Source organism: Myxocyprinus asiaticus, chromosome 8, assembly GCF_019703515.2.
Source record: "Myxocyprinus asiaticus isolate MX2 ecotype Aquarium Trade chromosome 8, UBuf_Myxa_2, whole genome shotgun sequence".
Taxonomy (NCBI): domain Eukaryota; kingdom Metazoa; phylum Chordata; class Actinopteri; order Cypriniformes; family Catostomidae; genus Myxocyprinus; species Myxocyprinus asiaticus.
In genome coordinates, this window is record NC_059351.1 from 3,724,488 (window position 1) to 3,730,501 (window position 6,014).

A 6,014-nucleotide genomic window follows, 5' to 3' on the forward strand; every position below is an offset into this window, starting at 1 on the left:
CTTAAGTGTAAAAGCAGTTCCAGGACTATTTGACCTAATTCCAACAGAGTCATAATTGTTACCACTATTTATGGAGGGTGGAAATAAGACTGTTTGCATTTTAAATGTCACATGGTACAGTGATCTAGCAAGTCAGTTTTCAGAGAAGATTTATACCTTTTATTTACACTACACAATTAAATAAAGCACTTTAGTGCAGCTGTAAAGAAGCTCTGAGAGAATTAAGTTTCAGTATATCATATTTAATGTATCTTAATCTGGAAAAAAAATAAATCTTTATCCATCTCTTATATAATTTCAGAATTTTAGAATTACTGCAAGACAACATTTAGAAAAAGCAAACTGTCTGTGGAGAAAAAAAGGCAAATAAGTGCCCAGGGTTCCCACAAGTGTATTCATCTAGAGAATGGTATATTAATAAAATAATAATATTCATAATATTTAAATACATAGTCCCCATTATGGGCAAAGACACTGTGGAAGTGCTTTTGTTGTTGTGTCATACTGCACTAATTTATGTTCAGGAGCATTTTATTTTTTCTGCTTTTCTTTATAGGTCTCCAAATAAAAATGTTTGGTGATTGGTTGCATGCTAAAAGGTTCATTAAGTAAATTAATGAATTTGAGATATGAATTAGAATACTACAATTTGGACTCAAATAGAAATACATATTTGCATATCTGCATCTTTAAACAGATTTTGGAGTTGGAGCAGCAGTGTTAAGTTAACATTTATGCATTTGGTAGACACTTTTACCATAACCAGCTTACATTCAAGGTATACATTTTGTCAGTATTTCTTGAGAATTGAACACATGACCTTGACATTGTTAGCACCATGCTCTAGCTACAAGAACACTGTGCCACCACATTTACATTTATTGATTTAGCAGACGGTTTTATCTAAAACGACTTAAAAAAAGAGGTTTAATACAACTTAAATGATTCATCTAAAGGAGACAGTAGTGTGAAAAGTGCGAGTTTATGGTCAAGTGCTCATGGAAAAGATATGTCTTTCAGCCGAGAGGGAATCTGCTTTACGGATGGAGTGGGGAAGGCCGTTCCACCACTGAGGTACAGTGAAGCCAATAGTCCAGGAAAGTGATTTGGTGCCTCTTTGTGTTGGTACAACAAGACGGCGCTCATTAGCTGACCGCAGGCCTCTGGTGGGAACGTAGCTCTGCAGGAATGATGTTAGGTAAACTAGAGCAGATCCAGTGACTGTTTGGTATGCCAGCATCAGAGCCTTGAACTTAATACATGCAGCAACCGGCAGCCAGTGAAGAGAGACAAGGAGTGGTGTAACATGCGCTCTCTTTGGTTCATTGAAGACAAGATGTGATGCTGCATTCTGGATCATTTGCAGAGGCCTAATTGCACATGCAGGAAGGCCAGCAATGAGAGCGTTACAGTAGTCCGGTCTAGTTATGACAAGTGACTGAACAAGGAGTTGTGTGGCATGTTCAGAGAGAAAGGGCCTTATTTTCCTGATGTTGTACAGTGTAAATATACATAATCGTGCTGTCTTTGAGATGTGGTCAGTGAAATTTAGTTGGTTGTCAATGGTTACCCCTAGATTTCTGACCGTTTTGCTATGGGTTATTGTAGATGAACCCAGCTGAACGTTGATGTGCTCAACAGCAGGGTTGGCTGGAAAGATGAGGAGCTCAGTTTTCGCTAGGTTGAGTAGCAGGTGGTGATCCTTCATCCAGGCTGAGATGTCTGCCATGCAGGCCGAAATTCGAGCCGTCACCGTGGGGTCATCAGGCTGGAAAGACAAGTAGAGCTGTGTGTCATCGGCGTAGCAATGGTAAGAGAACCCATGTGCTTGATAGATGGGTCATAGTGATGTTGTGTATATAGATATGAGAAGTGGTCCAAGCACTGAGCCCTGAGGTACCCCAGTACCACTATAGCTTTATCAAAGTCAGCTGTGCTAAAAAGATTTTAAAAAGACTCACCGTTAATTTGTTTAGCCAAAGAGTGAATCTGTACAGAGTTTTGCAACTTTCTTTTCCTCTTGTGGATGTTCATTAGATTCAACATGTCCACTGTTGCTTGCCAAATTGAGATTTTTGTGCTGAATTTAGGCTGACTTGGCACAGTATTTATAGCAATCTCAATATAACCTTATTAGTTATGTGGCAAAAATGAAATATTGATTGATAAAACCCATTTTCCTATTTTGGGACAACTATTTTCATATGTTACATTGTTCCAACGAAAAAGTACTTTGCGAGTTATGGAAGGTAAGAGTGTTATCGCTTCGCAATACATACAGTAACTATTACCACTATAAACCATAATTGGAGTCAAGCATAGAGATTGCTAAAGCATCTTTGATATGTGATTGCAATTGCATATTTTGGCATGTGTAAAAGCTCCTGAAATGAAATAGTGTCTTAATATATATAGTCGTTTTTATAAACCATATTTTTGTGATTATATCCATATACTGCAAGTTTAATATTACAGGATACAGTATATTTCTTTGTTTATTCCAAGACAAATGAGTACTACATTCATACAAATGACCACTGTATCATGTTGATTTTCTGTGCAAGGATGGTAAATTATCAGTATTCCATATGCGTGTGCACTTACATATTATGCAGTACATGTTATTTGTTACTCAAACTGGCGCTGTTGTTTTAGTGATTGAGTTATTTTTTACATTGCTATTAGATGAAAACTATAGCAATTACAAAACATGAACAGTAAGGCTTAATTTTGGTGTACTACTGAAGCTGTAAATTGTACAGAATAAATGCCTAAGAAAATACATATGTGTTGCTTATGTGTTTTGTGTTGCTCTGTGTGTTTGACAGTCAGTTGCGTCTCTTAAAATTGAATCCCGTTCTATCGTAGGTTGCATCATCTTTTCATAAATGAAAAATAAAACAAACATATATCGGAATATATTCTATTCTATTATTTTCTAATTGTCTTGAAAATGCTTTGTTGGCAGTTTGTAGAATTATTTGTGCATATATATATACTGTATCTTCTGGGACGCTAAAACTCCCATGCATTTATGAGTTCATTTTTTGGGGAATTAAGGTCCAGGAGAATAGTCCAAGATCAGTGTGTTCTATTTTTTTCAGTTTCATTCATTTATTTGTTTAGATGGCTATATCAAGGTTGTATGGAGAATCAGAAGAATTATAAATTCTTCTAAAGAATCTCTTTAGAATGTTTCCTGTTTGTGTGTTTACTCAAATGGATGAACTTTGTTTCTTGGTAGCTGTTTGAAAAGAATGGTGCATAAGTGCTCATTAAAAGATCTTTCTGTCTCTCTCACCCTCTTCCTTTTTGCATTTTTATCTGATTCATTTTCTGATTATGGAGGATATGCTTCCATATCCAAAATTAACATTTGTTTGTGCATCTGAATATTTTTGCATTTGTATTACTCTCCCTTTGCCATTTTGCTCTATTCGCTTTTCTCACCAAACAGGATGTGTTTGTATCTGTGTGTTTGTGCATTGGAATGCATGCATCCTCAAATAAAATGCCTACATTTACCTTCCTGCAATCCTTTCTCCAGGAGGATGGTAGTTTTGTATTGTTCTCCTATTTTGGAGTGCTTAAATTCAAAATTTGGGCCTGGTCATGTTTACCTCAGTGCACGACATTTCTATAGTTTCTTCTGGATTAGTCAGGCAGTATTGTACTGTTGTTATATTGTTGTTACCAATGTTATTGTTGTGGTTGTTTATGAGCTCCTTGTTGTGGTGTGGCTTGGTCTCCACGGTCCATGGTATAGACTCTGTGTTACTATATATGGAATCTAAAGCTTTTGTCACTTCAACAGCAACCCATAATCCAATTGCAAAGCTACCATCTCCAGAGTGTTCTTTGTCTTTTATCTAGCATTCTCAAAAACACACCCGCTGGATTAAGTGGGCCGAGCCAGCAGGAACCAAGGTTCTTATAGTTTGTGTTCTTCTATTAGAGCTCACCTGAACCACAGTCTGTCCTGCTGAAGCTTGTTTTTAACAAAGGCAGTATAGGGGAAGGAGACAGGCTACTTATAGAAAGAAAAATGAATCAGAGAAATCACAACAGCGGCTAATTGCTGTTGGAATGTAAGACTGTAGAATGTAAATATACTGTACATGTACAGTAACTGAACCAGCTTGAAAAATAGAATTAATCTTGATTTTAGCTTAAAAAAAGCTAAATTTTTGAAACTATTTTCAGATTTCATTGCTGATTTGACATATGTTGTTGAAACAAAATATAAGCAAACAGTTTTTGTCTCATTTAAATAGAAATTAATACTTGTATGACTATTGTCTAAATAGAAATTAGTTGCCCTGGGGTATTACCAAGATGGCTACCCAGTGGGTTCACTTGCTTTAATGCTGAAGTATCTGATTTTTTTGCTGTTAAAATAGTTTCTTCTATCCCAGCTTAATATGCATAGACAACTGTAAGTCATTCACTGGTTGATTTCCTTGAAAAGTGTAAACACTCTGTGGCTCTGTTGTGCTATCAAAATATTGCTCTATTGTTTGAACATTCTGACAAGCCCCACACAGCACTATTGGCGTGGCATGAGTCTGGCATGAGTTTAAGGAGGTATTATTGGTTTGGCTAAATGACAGAGGGGGTAAGTTCAGGAAACCAGTTTGTTTTATGCAGGTCTGTGCAAAAAAACAGCTAGAGAAATTGCACACTTCGGTTTTAATGGGACGTTTGTTGTTAAGGAGCATTCAGGAGCTACACTTAATCTCCAGGGTTCATTCTGAGCTTGTTTGAACCCTTACATTTAACCTGATATATGAAGCAACAGTTTAAGTGTCTCTGATGGAGATGCACCCGTGAACAATTAACTTTGTTTGCTTTGCATTGGAGCTGCCACTTGCAAGGCAGTCATTTAGGACCAAGGACAGCAGCCTCTAAAACTAAATGCCAGCACATGGCCATAAAGGGTAGTAGCGGAACAGGACATGGAACATGAACAGGATTTGTAGAAGATGTAGCACGTGGAGACTTTAAACCACTCCAGCCCCCTATAGAGAGCAAAGAGAGGAGCAGGTTCTTTCTATGACCTGTACTGCCTCACTTCTTTTTTACAGTCTTCAGTCGAGATTAATAAATTATGGCACTCCATAGTGAACGGCCTTGGATTCTTATTAATGCCAAACTCTATGCCAAAGGCTACACCGATCACAGCATAACATTGATCACCTGAGACACAGGCCAGCATCCCATCAGACAGCTTACAAGAGCTGTAACGTACCTTCATACTCTATATGGTGAAAAATGTTGTGGATACTCATATGTGTGTGTTAAACATTTAATTTAAAAATAAAAAGCATTAATCCCTCTGTTTGCTGCTATAACAGCCTCCACTCTTCTGGGAAAGCTTTCCACTATATGTAGGCTGTGAGGTTTTTCTCCCATTTAGACATGTGTATTGGTGAGGTCAGGTGATGATGTTGGGCAGTGGCACATGGCTCACAGTCAGCACTTCAATAATCCCAATGGTGTTCAGAGTGGCTCAGGTCTGGGCTTTGTGCAGACCAGTCAAGATCTTCCACACCAGACTCAGTAAACCATGTGTTTATGGACCATGCTATGTGCACAGGGGCATTATCATGCTGAAACAGAAAAGGACCCTCCTCAAAATACTTTGGTGTCTTGTGTGTGGCCCAGTTCATTTCAGCTGGTGCCAGTGTAACTGTCACTACAACTGTCAATAATAAACAGTCATTTTGACTCTGTGAAGTATCGGCACTATACAGCACTATATATTTTTGACAGTTTTTACAAAGGTAATACCTTAAACATTACATTACCCACTAAGAATATATGCTGATGCGAGTGAAAACACTGGAGACCAGAAATAAAATAAATAAATAAAAAAAAACTTTCATAACACACATAAACATTCTATTATGCGTTTAGTGTTGCTCAACACGGGTGTGAATACTATCGCACGGGTTTTTATTTTGATCGGTGTTGGATATAATCTGATTACACAGTGATTATTACTGTAATACTAG